At 48.0% G+C, this 18,189-nt stretch overlaps 1 protein-coding gene across 2 annotated transcripts in view; it reads right to left on the reverse strand.

The window, feature by feature from the left end:
* HVCN1 (hydrogen voltage gated channel 1) overlaps positions 1-15,067 on the reverse strand; it is a 28,624-nt gene extending 13,557 nt beyond the window's left edge. Inside the window, exon 1 of one of the 2 annotated variants that reach the window (XM_083629712.1) lies at positions 14,357-15,067. The gene's annotated coding sequence lies outside the window, so the exon portion shown is untranslated. Of the gene's footprint in view, positions 1-2,156; positions 3,330-14,356 lie in introns of those variants that run through there. The other variant, XM_083629713.1, reaches the window with a different exon arrangement.
* Between the last annotated feature and the right edge of the window lie 3,122 nt (positions 15,068-18,189).

An 18,189-nucleotide genomic window follows, 5' to 3' on the forward strand; every position in this document is an offset into this window, starting at 1 on the left:
GCGCACAGAAACGCTGTTTACCTTCCCGCCGGAGCGGTACCTATTTATCTACTTGCACTTTGATGTGCTTTTGAACTGCTAAGTTGGCAGGAGCAGGGACCGAGCAACGGGAGCTCACCCCGTCGCGGGGATTCGAACCACTGACCTTCTGAGCAGCAAGTCCTAGGCTCTGTGGTTTAACCCACAGCGCCACCCGCGTCCCTGTCCCATAATACTAGAGCCAAAAGACACCATCCAATGAAGCTGAATAGAAGGAGATTCAGGGCAGACAAAAGGATGGGCTTCTTCACACAACAGTTAGAAGATTCTACAGATCCACAGAGAAAGAAGCCCAGCAGCTGCTATGAGTCATGATGGCTAAATGGAACCTCCAGCTGCAGGGGGAGTATATCCCTGAATGCCAGGCACCAAGAAGCTACTGATCTGCTCATTAGACCTCCCAGAGGCAATCAGCTGAGCACCTGTGGAACCAGGGCACTGGACAAGAGATGGACCTTTGGTTCAATCCAGTATGGCTTGTCTTATGTTCTTGTTATCTGTGAGCTGGGAAACCCTAAGGAAAACTCTCAGCTCAAACCTTTGGGAAGCCACCCCCTAAGCTCCCAGCCTGCATATGTAACTTGGAGACAAGAGTATTACCCTAGCTCATAGAGCTGTTGCACAACTTAGTGACAGAACAACCGCCTGGGATGCAGAAGGTGCCAGTTCCATTCCCCACTGGCAGCATCACCAGGTAGGGCGAAAAACTCTGGACAGCTGCTGCCAGTCAGTGTAGGCAACACTGAACTAAGTGGGTCAATGGTCTATCTAAAACATAGATAGCTTCCTTTAACTATGTTTAGGGAAGTTTTTCATGACTGATATTTTAATGTATTTTTAATCTTTTGTTGGACGCCGCCCAGAGTGGCTGGGGAAACCCAGCCGGATGGGCGGGGTATAAGTAATAACTTATTGATGATGATGATGGTGATGATGATGATGATGAAGATGATGTTTTAACTTCCATGTGCCCTGCACTGGACATTTCAGAAAGAAGTTGGGGTCCAAAATGTGATAAATCTCTGCTAAATAAATTACAGCAGTACTTCGGTTGTCGAACGTAATCCGTTCCAGAAGACCATTCGACTTCCAAAACATTCGACAACCGAGGGGTAAAGGGCGTTTGGCAAAGTCAACTCAGAAAACTGAAAAACATGCAGCGGAAGCTGTTCCGACTTCCAGAAAACGTTTGAAAATGGAAGCAATTCCTTCCGGGTTTTCGGTGTCCGAAAACTGAAAAGTTTGGCTTCCGAGATGCTCAAAAACCGAGATAAAAGGTAAAGGGACCCCTGACCATTAGGTCCAGTTGTGGCTGACTCTGGGGTTGTGGCGCTCATCTCGCTTTATGGGCCGAGGGAGCCAGCGTAAAGCTTCCGGGTCATGTGACCAGCATGACTAAGCCACTTCTGGCGAACCAGAGCAGCGCACGGAAACGCCGTTTACCTTCCCACCGGAGCGGTACCTATTTATCTACTTGCACTTTGACATGCTTTCAAACTGCTAGGTTGGCAGGAGCAGGGACCGAGCAACGGGAGCTCACCCTGTCACGGGGATTCGAACCGCCGACCTTCTGATCGGCAAGTCCTAGGCTCTGTGGTTTAACCCACAGTGCCACCTGCGTCCCTAGCAAAAACTGAGGTACCGCTGTATTATTATGAAGATGGATGCAGAATATATATTCATAAGAATATACAGGCACAACAACAGCCCTGCTGGATCAGGCCGGTGGCCCCTTGAATCCAGCATCATGTTCTCACCTGGTCAACCAGATGCCTGTGGGAAACTCGCAGACACAAGGGCATGACTCTCCCCTCCTGCAGTTTCCAATGACTGGCATTCAGATGCATTGCTTCCTCCAGTGCAGCCATCGATCACAGCCATGGAGAACCCTCTCCTCCACGAACTGTCTAATCCTCTTTCAAAGCCACCCAGGTTGGTGGCCATGACTGCCTCCTGTGACAGCGTGTTCCTCCAAAACTTCTAACCCTGAGCTTTGTTGGACGTCCACAAGTTCCAGCGTCCGGAGAGAGGGAAGAAAACTTTCCTCCCTCCACTTCCTCCATCCAGCTAGAAAGCCACCGTAGATCCCTGATCCCTTAGCATGCCTTCGCTCTTACCTCTTCTAGTCTGCTCCTCTCTCTTTGTCCACGCACAGCCTCTGCTTTCACTAGCAGCAGTGGGGAGAAAACACAACCGCAGGCAGGGAAAATGCGGGGATTGGAAGTATCAGCAAAACGCTGAGACAGCCGAGCGAAGCAAAGTTTCCTGTCTGCTTTGGTATTTTGCATAAGAGGTATACTGTTGCAATGCAGACGGATGCAAGACGCCCGCATTGCTTCCTGCCTAGCTAAATCTCGCTATGGGGTGGGGGGTTGGACAGAGAGAACGAGAAGCGCACTAATGTTGGTTACAGTCAACATCCAGTCATTTAAAAACCCACTCCACTACCCCATGTTTGTTATGGGTACACAAGCTATCGCCATATCTCGCCAGGTTAACAGCCACTTGCCCCGAGTGATTCGGGGGGTGGGGGGTGGAATCTGACGCAGAACTGTTTGAAAGTCAGACAACTGGACGGGAGCATCTTGTGAATGAATGGGGGTGGAGGGTGGGGAGTCCGATACCTGTCAAATCTGCCCCAGAGCGCAATGGGTCGGCTGCAGTTTAGCCAAATCTAGCACCTGTTGATACTACTTAGAAGTGAACCAACTAACGCAAGGTGCCTTTCTGTGATACACAGTCAAGGTCGCTTGCAAACCAATTCTGAAACACTCAAAAACAGGTTTAGCTTCGAACAGAGCAACTTTGGCAAGGAGGTCTATCAGGGCAGGATGAGCGACTGAACTATCAACTGCTTAGAGCAGGTAACTAGACAGTAAACAGAAGCCAACCACACACCCCATCCTGTTTTGGGGTTTTCCCTCAAACATATTTTAGAAGAAGCAAAGCAAGTTGACAGAAAATCCGGTGGTCTGTTCTTGGGTACGCTTCAAGGTTACGTTGCAAAAATAAAAATAAAACTGCAGAGTATTCTATGAGGAGCTGTGCTTGTCCTTGTTCAAAAAATTAATTTAGTTTTTAAAACCTCATGAAGAACTGTGTCCACATTAAACACAACCCAATTTTATTTTTATTTTTGAAAAAAATGCCACCACAAAAGTCTTTGTGCCCACCAAGGATTGCAGCCAACCAGTTTTTGTTCAGAATAGACTCACTGGAATTAATGGACCCTTGTTACCAATGTTCATTCATTTCAACGGATCTGTTTTGAGGAAGGCCAACAATGGATGCAGACCCTCATGCAGACCATTTTACAGTGGTACCTCGGGTTACAGATGCTTCAGGTTACAGACTCCGCTAACCCAGAAATAGTACCTTGGGTTAAGAACTTTGCTTCAGGTTGAGAACAGAAATCGTGCTCCAGCGGCACGGCAGCAGCAGGAGGCCCCATTGGCTAAAGGGGTGCTTCAGGTTAAGAACAGTTTCAGGTTCAGTATGGACCTCCGGAATGAATTAAGTACTTAACCCGAGGTACCACTGTAGAAGCATTTCATAAAATAACCGCCATGGGAGGGCTTTCAGGCAGGCCCGAAAGTGAGGGGTCACAACAGACTCTGAAAGACGCCTGCTCGCCTGCTCACTATCAATGGGTTGGAAACAATGGGAAAGAAGAGGAGGCCTCAAAACAAAGTCTTGCGGTGTGTCTTCTCGCCCCACAACAGAAGCCTCCTAGAGCAGTTTGGGTCTCAGGTGGGTGGGTACTTTGGGGGTGGGAGGGAAAGGAAAGCAACCCCCCCCTCCACTTTGTACCACGATACGATATCTTTATTGTCATTGTCCCATACAGAACAATGAAATTGAAAAATCTACAGAAGACATTCAAAAACCCCTAAAAACTCTGAAACCCCATTTTAAAATACAATATACTCCTATAGAGACTCCTTATACTGCGTTTAAAACCAAAATCGCATTTGGGTAGAAACTGTTTCTCAGGCGGCTAGTCCTGGTCTTTATAACCCTGTACCTTCTTCCAGAAGGCAGAAGCTGAAAGAGATCATTTTCCGGGGTGCGCACTGTCCTGCGCTATCTCTGCAGCTTTCTTATGGCACCTGGAAGCATAGATTTGATCCAAGGTGGGAAGAGTGCACCCAATTAGTCTCTCCGCAGTCTTTACAACCCTGGACAGCATTGTTTTTTCCCTGGCCATGCAGCTCCCAAACCACACACACAGACCATAAGTTAATGCACTCTCCACAGTACAATGGTAAAAATGCCATCAACAGGTTCTTTGAGAGATTGTTTTTCCGGAGGATTTGCTACTACTCAGTGGCGTAGCGTGGGGGGGTGCAGGGGGGGCCGGCCGCACCGGGCGCAACATCTGGGGGTTAGGGTTAGGGTGCGCAAATCCACAGGTTAGGGGGCGCAAATTACTTGCCTTGCCCCGGGTGCTGACAACCCACGCTACGCCACTGGCTACTACTGAAGTTCTTCTTGTTGGAAGCCGCCCAGAGTGGCTGGGGAAACCCAGCCAGATGGGCGGGGTACAAATGATAAATTATTATTATTATAAAGGGCTGAGTTCCAGGGCTGTCAGCTGGCCCAAACCCGAGTGCTTTGTTCTTAGCTACTGTAGCGCAGTGGTTAGAGCAAACTGACCCTTAAGAACAAAGCTTTCCCGGCTCCAGACACTGGCAGAGAATGGAGCGCTCTTCAGCTCTTCATAGGTTTGGGAGGCATCTAGAAACAATGCCAAAAAGAAGAATACTGTGCCACCTTAAAGGGAAATCCAATTCGGAGAGCAATTCGGAGAGGCCAAATTTAAGAGGCAGACTTTATCTGTTTATAAGCCTCCAAGCCAAGATGGGAGAACTGGGGTGCCGGGAAGTGGCGTAGCGTGGGTTGTCACCACCTGGGGCAAGGCAAGTAATTTGCACCCCCTAACCCGTGGATTTGCGCCCCCTAACCCGTGGATTTGTGCCCCCTAACCCTAACCCCGAGATGTTGCGCCCGGTGCAGCCGGCCCCCCCTGCACCCCCCACGCTACGCCACTGGTGCCGGGTCTTAGAGGACAACATGGATATAATAAGAATACCTTTATTGTCAATGTACAACCTGTGTACAATGAAATTAACCGAGCTTCTCCCCCCCCCCCACAAACACTCAGTCTCATTGCACTCTGTGTGCTTGTCGCACAACACACCAACCCTGAAGGTCAGTTGCACTATATTATTTTCTGTTCAGCAGCCTAACAGCCCACAGATAGAAACTGTTTTTTAGCCTCTGGTTAGCCAGAAGTGGCTTAGTCAGGCTGGCCACATGACCCAGAAGCTGTATGCCGGCTCCCTCGGCCAATAAAGCGAGATGAGCGCTGCAACCCCAGAGTCGTCCGTGACTGGACTTAATGGTCAGGGGTCCCTTTACCTTACGACTGATTATACTTCTATACTTCCAGCCCAAGGGTAGAAGATTAAAGAGGTGCTGGCTGGGGTGTGAATCGTCCCTGAGGATTTTTTCTCACTGTCCTAAGGCAACGATCCCTTGCGATGTCATCTAGTGGGCTCAGGGAACAGCCCATGATATCATGGGCTGTGTTCACCACCCTCTGTAAAGACTTTGTGGCTGTCAAGCCAACGCACCACACTGTGATACAATATGAGAGGACACTTTCTATTGTGGACCGGTAGAAGGAGGTCATCCATTGTTGTTTAACATTGTTCTTTTGCAAGATCCCGAGAAAATGGAGCCTCTGTTGGGCCTTCCTAACCACCTGAGTTATATTGTTTTTCCAAGTGAGGTCTTCACTAAGGTAAACTCCCAGGAATTTAAAGGAAGAGACTCTCTCCACACAACCCGCCCTGATACAGTGAGCATCACAGAAACCTGGTGGAACAGAGAGAACCAGGGGGGCATAGGTATCTCTGGCTATAAGCTCTGTAGCAGTGTTCCCAAACTTGGCTGTTTCTGGACTACAACTCCCATCATTCCTAGCTAGCAGGGTCAGGGATGATGGGAATTGTAGTCCAAAAGCAGCTGGAGAGCCAAGTTTGGGAAACACTGCTCTATAGGAAGGATAGAAGGGCATGTCAGGTGCGGCTATAGGTCTGTACGTTGGAGAGGGCACTAAGCCCAGCAAGCTAGAAATCCCAAAAGGGACAGTAAAAGGGAAAGGGACCCCTGACCATTAGGTCCAGTCGTGGCCGACTCTGGGGTTGCGGTGCTCATCTCGCTTTATTGGCCGAGGGAGCCGGTGTACAGCTTCCAGGTCATGTGGCCAGCATGACTAAGCTGCTTCTGGCGAACCAGAGCAGCGCACGGAAACGCCGTTTACCTTCCCGCCAGAGCGGTACCTATTTATCTACTTGCACTTTGACATGCTTCCGAACTGCTAGGTTGGCAGGAGAGGGACCGAGCAACGGGAGCTCACCCCGTCACGGGGATCTGAACCGCCGACCTTCTGATCGGCAAGTCCTAGGCTTTGTGGTTTAGACCACAGCGCCACCCGCCTCCCAAAAGGGACAGACTCCCCTGCAAAATCATGGCGGGTGCTGATACCGGACCCAAAGAGTAACTTGGCACTGGGGGCTTGCTGTCATGTGCCAGTCCTGCTCGCTTCCCTAGGTCCCGCTGCCCAGAATCATGCCCTTGTGATGGGTGGGGGGCATGATGGGGGCAGCTACCCAGAAAGCCACTGGCTCATTGCAGCCACTGATCTCCTCAGGTTTGGAAACAAATCCCAGGAGTTTGGATTTGATATCCCGCTTTATCATTACCCTAAGGAGTCTCAAAAGCGGCTAACATTCTCCTTTCCCTTCCTTCCCCACAACAAACACTCTGTGAGGTGAGTGGGGCTGAGAGACTTCAGAGAAGTGTGACTAGCCCAAGGTTACCCAGCAGCTGCAGGTGGAGGAGCGGGGAAGCGAACCCGGTTCACCAGATCACGAGTCCACAGCTCTTAACCACTACACCACACTGGCTCTCGTTGACAGCCCTCTATTCCTCTACTCTACTCTATTCCGAACTTAAAAATGGAAAGCGTAATGCTGGTGGTCAACAAAAGAGGTTTAAGACTGTCTCAAGGCAAATCTAAAAAAATGTAGCATAAACACCGACAACTGGGAAACACTGGCCTGTGAGTGCTCCAGTTGGAGAACAGCCTTTACCAAAGGTGTAATGGGCTTTGAAGGCACTCAAACTCAGGACACAAGGGAGAAACGTGCTAAGAGGAAGGCACGCTTGGCAAACCCACACCATGATCAGCTCCCACCCGGAAACCAATGTCCCCACTGTGGAAGGACGTGTGGATCCAGAATTGGCCTCCACAGTCACTTACGGACTCACTGTTAAAACCGTGTTTATGGAAGACAATCTTACTCGGCTACAAGGGATCGCCAAAGAAGAAGTAGATTTGAAGGGCTTTCCATTCCATGTTAGATGGGGGGGGGGGAATAAAGACACCCCCCTCCAAGAAGAGAGAAGGCACCTTGAACCAGATCATTCACAGTTAGCCTCCACACAGTCGGCTTAGGGGACACACAGGTCACTGAGACAAGACTTCCCCCATGGCACAGATGCAATTCACTTTAAATGACAGGCCTCATTTCTATATTTGCATCAAAACATTTAAGTTTGCACAGGCACTCTGCATTCTTTTGGGAGTGGTGATGCAGAGGCTCCTCACGGGATCTCTGCCATGGGAGCAGATTCACCCAGTGCTTTTCCAGCTGCATTGGCTCCCGGTGAAGTACAGGGTCAGGTTTAAGGTGCTGGTTTTGACCTTTAAAGCCTAGGACCCTCGTACCTACAGGACTGCCTCTCCCGGTATGCCCCACGGAGGACCTTAAGGTCCATAAATAGCAACACCCTAGAGGTCCCGGGCCCTAAGGAAGTCAGATTAGCCTCAACCAGGGTCAGGGCCTTTTCAACTCTGGCTCCAGCCTGGTGGAACGCTCTCTCTCATGAAACCAGGGCCCTGTGGGATCTGATCTCTTTCCGCAGGGCCTGTAAGACAGAGTTGTTCCACCTGGCCTTTGGCTTGGAGTCAACTTGATTCCCTCCCCCTCTTTCTTTTTCCTTTCTCCTCCTATGAAGAGATTGCACCCTAATGTTTTAATGTTGTATCTTAATCTTTTAAATTATATTTTAATCAACTTGTTTTTATTATTGGTTGTTAGCCGCCCTGAGCCCGGTCTTGGCTGGGGAGGGTGGGGTATAAATATTATTATTATTATTATTATTATTATTATTATTATTATTATTATTATTATAGCGGCCAGCTTTCCTGTTCCGTCCCATTTTTTTGCTACAAACACCCTGGCAGGCAGGTTTTGAACCCTTTGCTCAGAAGAGCTACACAGTCCTGGCCCTATTAATACCTCCCTCCACCCATCTGTCATTAAAGCCCGAAGGAAGAATTTTGCCTGGTTAAAGATTCTCCACTCAAATGTCCTGAGCTTGCAGAAAAGGAACACTCAGAATGCAAATTCCAGGGGTCATCACACAGCCATTTCTGACTTCAGACACTTTCTGATAAAATGTGCCTTTGCCAGCTACTGGCCTTGTGAGATAGCATTTGATTTCATTTAAGTGAAATGCTATCTCAAAAGGCTAGTATCACTGGGAAAGTTCTTTGTTCTTTTTTTACTGCCATTGCACAAAGGATACGATGAGCTACTCCACACAACTCCAGGCGCTGCCCCAATTAGCATCTCACCAGAGTACAGGTAATTCACAACTTACACACATTCAGGTTTACACGCTTGGCAATTTTATTTTTTAAGAGGGCGGGCATCTAGGAAAAAGGTATTTGGCCATCCCAGTTCTGTGCACAGATGACAACTGATAGGCCGTTGAATCTTACTTTGGTGCTGATGGCTGGAGAGTCTCCTCTGCTGCAACTAAAGGCAGCAAAGCAGTTTGGTGAATGGGACGGTGGGCCACACAGCACCCACAGCTCTCTCCTCCATTTCCTCTCCCATCCCGCCAAATCTGCTGCCTGAGGCAGCTGCCTCACCCTACCTAACAGCAGGGCCGGTCCCTATATTGATCTTATCTGTATTGCCACATAATGGAAAGCTTTACAGATAACAAACCATTTCAAAATGGTTAAAAAAGATTTGGGACACCATTTTATTGGAGAAACTGAATGACTTTTCAAGGTTACTTTAGAAGTCAAGACAATACTTTTTTATAGTTTGATGTAATAATAATTATATAGCTAAGCTGCATCCATACTTTCCCCTCTGTATTGTGGGTTACTAGCAGATTTTATATGGCATTGTCCACACAACTGTCTTACTATCGTTTTATGATTTATGAACTACAATTACAATGTCATTTCCATGGAAAATGTTATAATTTATTTATAAACTTAGTAGAAAGAGTCGTTAAAAAAGCTACGAGGGCAAAAAACCGGTTTGATCCCCTTTTACACTTCTCTGACTTGGCATTTCCATGTAATTTGCTACATAGTGATTTATTTATGTTTGACTCACACCCATATTTACCAGTGAGCCGAATAACAAGACCAAGCACACCTCAGTCTGAATGTCACAACCCAGGACATGAGTTACCGTCATGATGACAGGTAGCACACCTTAACCGTGACCTCTAACATCAACTGCACTAAATTTAAAACGGAACAAAATTGCATCACACAGAGATGTCACAACCATCCCCTTAAGCATCCAGCTGTGTTTACCTCCAAACACAGGGAGACTTGCATTAACATTGAAGGGCCCTTGAAAGCTTTCTTCCTCACTCAGCGAAGGAGGTAAGCAACCTGCCGTGTTTAGCTCTGATGGGAGCTGGAGTCTAACAGCACCTGAAGAGCCACAAGTTCCCCAGCCCTATTTAAGGCTGAAATTACACACACACACAGGATGGGGAATTTGTGGTCCTCTAGGTGCTGATCCTGCCCACCTAGCAGTTCGAAAGCTTGTCAAAGTGCAAGTAGATAAATAGGTACCACTCTGGCGGGAAGGTAAACGGCGTTTCCATGCGCTGCTCTGGTTCGCCAGAAGCGGCTTAGTCATGCTGGCCACATGACCCGGAAGCTGTACGCCGGCTCCCTCGGCCAATAAAGCGAGATGAGCGCCGCAACCCCAGAGTTGGTCATGACTGGACCTAATGGTCAGGGGTCCCATTACCTTTAAGAAGGCATTTATAAATTATTTTGTGTATTAAATATTGATAAGCAAACACCGTGTAGTTACAAATTACCTAGCAATTAATTTTGTAGCTGGGTGGGGAGGAGAGTAGGAGGACGACACCAAACCAAGTAAAGTCACTGGGAGCAGCCCTACGCATGGCCAAGATGTCCAGAGGGGCCTTCCTATGTAAGCCCCATTGAGCAGAACAGGAGCGGACATGCCTTTCAACTGGAGTTTTGCATGCTGGAGTTTCCTACGAGTGGATCAGATCTGTGCCTTTCCAACTGTGCCACCCTTAATGGCAACTGGACACAGCCCAAGGTGGCTTCTTCCCCTTTTGCTACCTTACTGGTCACTTTGGGCAAACAAGTTAGAATACCGTAGATGCCTGGCCAGAAATCAGAATGTTGGCTCTGTTTTCCTCTGAACGTCCCGGCAAGAGGACCACCAAGGTCTGAAACACCTTGGGCTCCCTTGTTTGCTCCCATTTGATTTCTGCTGTGCCTTCCAGCTCCTACTCAGGCTCTTCTTTTCCTCCACCTCATTTATATTCTGCCCGTCCTGGTACATTCTTTCACCTTTGGTGGACGTGCCCAAAGATTAAGGCTTTCTGGGAAATGATTTATAATGAAATGAAAAAGGTATTTAAGTATACCTTCTTGAAGAAACCAGAGGCTTTTCTCTTGGGCATAGTCGGCCAGTTGGTGCCAAAGAAGGACAGAACCTTTTTTATGTATGCTACAACGGCAGCAAGAATACTTATAGCAAAGCACTGGAAGACGCAAGATCTACCCACTCTGGAAGAATGGCAGATGAAGTTGATTGACTGTATGGGACTGGCAGAAATGACCGGCAGACTCCGCGACCAGGGAGAAGAATCGGCAGAAGAAGATTGGAAGAAATTTAAGGACTATTTACAGAAATATTGCAAAATTAATGAACTTTGAAAGATGCTGGATTGAACTTATGTGGTCTCTAGCTGTTATGATAAAAAGAACTGGGATTAGTATTGTTTAAGTTATAAAATTTAAAAAGTTGATTGGAAAGTAAGGTGTTAGTTAAAAGGAATGTTAAGAGATTAGGATTTGCTGGATTAACAATTTGAACTAGAAAACAAGAAGGGGAGGTACGAGGAAGTCAAAGAAACATGTTATTGAAAATTGATATTGAAAATGATTTGTTTTTAATATTTTTTTTCTTTCTTTTTCTTTTTTGTGTGTATAAAATTGAAAACTCGAATAAATATTTTTTTAAATATATATATATATATATATTCTGCCCATCCTGCTAAAGGAGCCCAGCATGGAAAACGGCAGAAGAGCCATTGAAAGAGCGCAATGTGAAACATACTCTACGCCTGAGCCCCAAAACACACAACACAAACACAAATCTCACAGGAACAGAGAGTAGCCTCGTGAATTTAACTTTCTGCAGGGCTGCTGAGGTTGCACTGTGCTCATGACGACTTGCTGATTGTTTTCCCATCATGGGCCCAGATCAGACAGCAGCACCTTTGCTCAACACCCGTGCAATAAATATTTCAGAGGAGCCCTGCAGGATCAGATAAAATTGGGGGGTGGGGGGTGGGAATCTAGTCCTGATAAGAATCTTTGCTGGATTGTCCCCAAGGGCCATAATGAGGGGGCTTCGTGGCTTTGCTTTATCGTGCTGCCAACTGCTTTGAACAGGGCCAATTATCTTTGATGCCAACTAATTTCTTGAAAGGTTATATTGCTTTTGCTGTTTTTACTGTTCTCTTTTGCATTTTGTTGTTAGTCGCCTTGGACCTAGCTTTGAGGAAGAGCAGGCAACAAGTCAGGCAGGGGAGGGGGAGATTCTCCAGGCTGCACTGCCTTGTGGGAAACTTTCTGGGGGCCGCATGCTGCGGGGGGGGGGGCAGAGGCAAAAGATTCTGCAGGGCAATGGATGTGGCTCTCACCTTTCTATTTTCCAACCAGGCAAAGGTCAAATGACCAAGGCAAGCAGACAAGAGGCATTGTCTTAGTTCAGGGCTCTTAAGGGCAAGTGAGGGAGACTGTCCCGAGGGCCAGATAGAGAGGCTGAGGGGGCCTGAGCCTCTCCCCCCCTGTTGTCAGCAATGGTTGCTATCATTAAATATCAGCATCAGCATCCGGACTCCTGTTCTCACAGTGGCCAACACTGGGAAGCCTACAGGTAGGAGACAAACACAGCAGTCCCTGCCCCACTTTGCCCCCCAGCAAGGGATATCCAGAGGTGTCATGCCACCCTCAGTAGCCCAGAGGCATCATGGCTAGTGATCTCAAATTACCTTACCCCGAGAGCTCTTTTAACACAGGCTGCTGACCTGGACAGTTGGACAGGAGTGGAGAATCGGTTGTCCTGTGCATGGGTTCTCTGCAGCTCCCATCAGGACGATACGATACAATACAATAATCTTTATTGTCATTGTCCCATACAGAACAACGAAACTGAACAATCTACGTAAGACATTCAAAAACCAACAAGCCTGCTACCCCACCTATCCCAACCTGGTTAGCCCCCTAAAAACTCTGATACCCCATTTTTAAATGCAATCATAGCTGTCAACTTTCCCTTTTTTTGCGGGAAATTCCCTTATTCCAGCGCCGTTTCCCGCTGCTTTCTGCTGCTATCCGGGATTGTTAGATATCCCGTAGACTGTCTCCAGGACAGGTGAGGCTGCTGATCCCTTACTTTCAAATCTGGAAGTTGACAGCTATGAATGCAATACACTCCCATAGAGACTCCTTATACTGCGTTTAAAACCAAAATCGCATTTGGGTAGAAACTGTTTCTCAGGCGGCTAGTCCTAGTCTTTATAACCCTGTACCTTCTTCCAGAAGGCAGAAGCTGAAAGAGATCATTATCCTGCGCTATCTCTGCAGCTTTCTTATGGCACCTGGAAGCATAGATTTGATCTAAGGTGGGAAGAGTGCACCCAATTATTCTCTCTGCAGTCTTTACAACCCTGGACAGCATTGTTTTTCTCCTGACCGTGCAGCTCCCAAACCACACACAGAGACCATGTTAATACACTCTCCACAGGACTTCGCTACCTGAGTCTTGTTGCAAAGCCAGAGACTGGAAGGGGCAAACTGGGTCTCTTGTCTAGGACCAATGAGCCAACACGAAGAAGTCCAGGATTCCTGTGTTGCTGGATGATATTGCGGGTCACTTCCAACTCTAGGATTCACACATTCACACTCCAGGCTTCCTCATGGCACCGCACCACTCCTGAACCCTACACCACACCTAGAAAATTTTGGTGCTATGGGTAGATGCAATTTTAAATACACTTAAAAAAGAGAGAGGAAGTTAGACTGCCAAGGATCAAACAAGGTAGGAAGGCAAAATAGTCAAGAGCCGATTCCACATTTTAACTCATGTATCAGGTGAGGTTTGCGCAGGGTTTTAAAACATGTTTTGCAGGAGTTTGGACTAGATGACTCTTTGGGTTCCTTCCAGCTCTACAATTCTATGATTCTATATATAAAAAGGCACATCCACACACATAATTTGGGTATCTGGAGACACAGCCGCCTTGCTCCCTTAAGGCCCAGGCAACCCATTTCCCACTCCTAATTTTTAGGGAACATATTCAAACCCTTTTAGTAAAACCACTCTAGACCACCCAAAGCTCCTCAAGAGAAGGGTGAGATATATGAGTTATTATTTTAAAATGTTGTTTTTATGAATCCCGGGTTTGGCTCGGACGCACCCATTCCCCTTTAAGACCATCCGTTTATCTGTCTCGTTTTTCCTCCTTGCTGTTGCTCCTTTGACCCAACAACCCCTCGCCTCCTGACTTCACCAAATCCCAGGAGCCCACAAGACCAGAAAACTACCCCCCAGCGGCCCCCCAAAAACCCGAAGGCGAGGCCTCTGGGACCTAACACAAAGAACGGGGAGGGTCCATCTCTGCACCCCTTCGCCCCCCACCCAAGCAGCTCCTCGAGGGGGGAATCGAGGGAAAGAAACTTCGTCCTTGTTCCCCCTCCATGCAGAGTTGGGGACCAGGGGGGGCTGCGCACGCTTCCTCCCTGGGATGCCCGGAGCCTCAGGTTGGTGTTTCCAGTTTGCCACCCCAAGAGGCGGGGCAGTGCTGCTCGGGAGCCCCCCTGCCCTGCCCGCTGGCTCCCCGCTCCCCCCCAAAAAACCATCCCCAGTACCGTGTCTGGCTGCAAGCAGGGAGCAGACCCAGAACCGCCAGCCTAGCCAGGACCGGACGCTGCACAGCTGCTGATGGCGAGGCTGCTGCCGCCGCCTCTTTCTCCGCCTTCCTGCTATTCATTGGTGCATAAAGTGGGATTTATTTTCATAATGAAAAGAGAGAACGAGGAGGGAGGAGCGCAGTTGCAACCCAAGTCCCGGCGACCCGGATTGCGGCGGCTTGGAGGAGGACCATCTGGGGGCAATAAATAAATAAACTGTAGATAAAACTCTAAAGCGACTCCCGCCCGACCCAGAATCTCTCCCATTCTGCCCCTCGGGCTTTTCCAGGAAAGTAAAGTTTGCAGGAATTTATTTATTGGATCCCCAGTTGGGTGAGGATTGGGGGTTGGTCAAATCCAGGCGTGGGTGTGCGCGCAGTACACCCCGCCTCCAGCTCAAGTTCCTGTTTTGCACAGGAAATTTCCTTTCCTTTCCTTTCTTTCTTTGCTTGGCTTGCAAAAACATCGTCCTCCTCCTCCTCGTGTCTCCATCGCGGGAGGAAATTTGGAGGCGAGGAAAACCATATTGTGGTCAGCGGCAGTTTCATTTCTCGCTTTCCCGTTGCCTGATGGCCCGTTTTTCCCCCTTTTCCTTTTTGCAAGCGTGCGGAGTGGCTGCGCCCTGGTAGCAGTCCCTGCTAACATGCAAGATGAGAAAGAATGCCTCTGTTTAGAAGGTGCATTTCCACCTGAGAGCAGGGGATGCCTCTGTAGAGAAACACGCTGTCTCTAGATGTTGCTGAACTCCCATCAGACCCAGGCAGCCAGAGATGTTGTGGTGTTGAATACAGAACCACCTGCAGGGCACCAGGATCCTCACCCCTGATTTAGACAATCCTGCAAAGTATTGTCATCACTCACTTACTGCAGGTGGAAATGCTGATCATTTTATCATGCAGCTTGTCTCATAGCAACCCCTTTTCAGAACATGTTAGGTTTCTGCAAGCTCCTGTCTTATGATCTTTAACTGCCTGAGGTTCAGCCTGCCACACCTCCCTCATTCCTTCCATAGTCATTTGTGGGACCAGTCCTACCATTGGGTAGTGTGGTATCCATCTGGACTGTCTAGAGGAGTTGAGAGCACCGTTATGCAGTGGTTCCACTCCTTCCTCCTGGGCCGTGTCCAGAAAGTGGTGTTGGGAGATGAGTGTTCAGACCCCTAGGCACTCACTTGTGGGGTCGCAGGACTCTGTTCTCTCCCCCATGCTTTTTATATGAAGCCGCTGGGAGAGATAAGGGGGGGGGGGGGCTGGATAATCACCAACATGCATAGGATACCCAAGCTATCCCTCTCGTTTAAATCAAAATTAGTGAAGGCAGTGAATGTCCTGTGTGTCTGGAGCTGGTTGGAGGATGGATGGTGGCTGAATCCTGACAAGACAGAAGTACTGTTTTTGGAGGACAGAGGGAAGGCAGGTGTGGGAGACTCCCTGGTCTTGAATTGGGTAACTGTGCCCCTGAAGGACCAGGTGTGCAGCCTAGGAGTCATTTTGGACTCACAGTTGTCCATGGAGGCGTAGGTGAATTCTGTGCCCAGGGCAGCTGTCTACCAGCTCCATCTGGTACGCAGGCTAAGACCCGACCTGTTTGCAGACTGTCTTGCCAGAGTGGTGCATGCTGTGGTTATCTTCTGCTTAGGGCTACCTTTGAAGATGACTCGGAAACTACAATTAATCCAGAATGTGGCTGCAAGACTGGTGACTGAGAATAGCCGCTGGGACCATTTAACACCCAGTACGTTTCCGAGCACAATTCAAAGTGTTGGTGCTGACCTCGGCCCAGTATACCTGAAGGAGCATCCCCATTGTTCAGCCAGGACACAGATCCAGATACGAGGGCCCTCTTGGTAGTGGTGCCTTCCCTGTGGAACGTCCCCTCCTCCACCAGAGGAGGAGATAAAGAACTACACAACTTTAGAAGATATCTGAAGGCAGCCCTGTATCTGGAAGTTTTAAATGTTTGACATTTTGTTTTTAGATGTGCTGGAATCTGTCCAGCCAGATGGGTGGGGTATAAATAATAAAATTACTGTTCAGTCACATGGAATAGGGTGCAATCTTGTCCTTTGCCCCCAGCAGCTGTATTTTGGACCAGCCCCAAAAGAAACCATTCCAGGCATCTTCTTTGTTGACTAAAGAGATTAATATGAATTAACTGAAAGGTTTTTCAAGAGGGAGCATATTGCAAACATGCACAGGCTCAACAGGTTGGGGTAAAGGTAGAAACAATCCACTAAGACTCCCCCCTGCCAATACCCCTATTGCCATTTGACAATGTCCATGTTTTGTACATAATATTTATATCCTGCTCGTCTGGCTGGGTTTCGCCAGCCACTCCTATTCGAGTTTGCGTAGCATATTGGTGGGTTTTCTTCATAGGTTGGATCTATCTGCTATCATACAAGGTCTCAGAGCAAGGCTGGGTCTGGGTAGCTACTTCTAGCTTATGACAAGCTGTTTTTATGAACCAATCTTAAGGGCCCACCCAGCATTACATCTGCATGCTTTTTCAGAGACTATTGTGGTTACACAATGTGGACTTGTATATACATGCACGTTGGCTGTGAAATTTGCCTGGTGTAATTTTTCCAACTCCAGATCTATCTTCAATGTAATTGTGTAAACTTGCACCAAACCCATTTGGCAGTTCACACACAGGCAGGTCTGTACACACTATTCACACAGGTGAATTCAGTTCACTGGCCTTAGGGCTGGCCATACCATTAGGGAGATTGAGATGGCCACCTTTCATTGGGTGTAATGAAAGGACAGCAAATCATTATTTATTATGGGAAGGATGGGGCTTTTCTGCTTCGGGTGCCAAAACAACTCGACTGGGCTTGGATACGATGCACTTTGATGTGACAAAAGTTGCTGCTCTGCCTCAGGCAACAAAATTTTCAGCTCCTATTGTGCCAACCTTAGGAGACCCTGCTGGGACTCCTCTCAACCATGCCAGCTCATGAAAACTGGGGATTTGAAAAACTAGATGTGTATTAACTATTTTATAGATTTAACATTTCCTGGAGATTTGAAGGCCTGGGAAAAAGTTCTCTCTCTCCATCCTACCCCATTCAGGAGAAACTAGGGATTTGACTGTCTCAAGACCCAGCAGTAAACTAGAAAGGCTGGAGAACACAGAGCTGCAATGCCAAGCATGCAAGCACTTATTTCAGCATAGGGAGGAGGGGGGGGGGAAAGAGCAAGAAACATCAACCCAACAGTTACACTGGCTAGGCTCCTTTGCTCCTGCTATACCATTTCTCCCCTCACCGCTTTTGACCTATGCAACTGAATTGAATGAGAGACAGTTTAGAATATACGGGGCATATCTGCAGTTTCTTCTGAGCCGTGACTCACTCAAGAGCTGATGGCACAAGCTCTGCATACCCTTTTCCACTTCTGCTTGTTGCAGTACATCTTGAATTGTGTTAACAAAAGGGCCCTGGTCTGCAGTACGTTTTGGTTCCTTCCTTTTCCACTGTATGAAACAAAGGGAATGAACACACACTCTGTACAACTGTTGGTCCCCTGGGCAAGACAGCCTTCTTTGAGAATTCATGCAGCCTGCCTGCTTCCTGCATATCTGCTGGGCAGTTAAGACCCCAGAGAGGCCTCTTAAATCTTGTGCCCAAGTAGACTCTGAAACAGGCACTCTTTAGGTACAGTTCCTTATGATCTAGACTTGCCTGCAAGCTGACCAGCTGTTGCAAAGCTGATCTATGCTCATCCCAGAAGATACCCCTTTGAAATCTACTCTCTTGGAGCACTGGGTTTCACTCTTTCTAACAA

This window comes from Podarcis filfolensis, assembly GCF_964270895.1.
Source record: "Podarcis filfolensis genome assembly, chromosome: 8".
Classification (NCBI taxonomy): Eukaryota; Metazoa; Chordata; class Lepidosauria; order Squamata; family Lacertidae; genus Podarcis; species Podarcis filfolensis.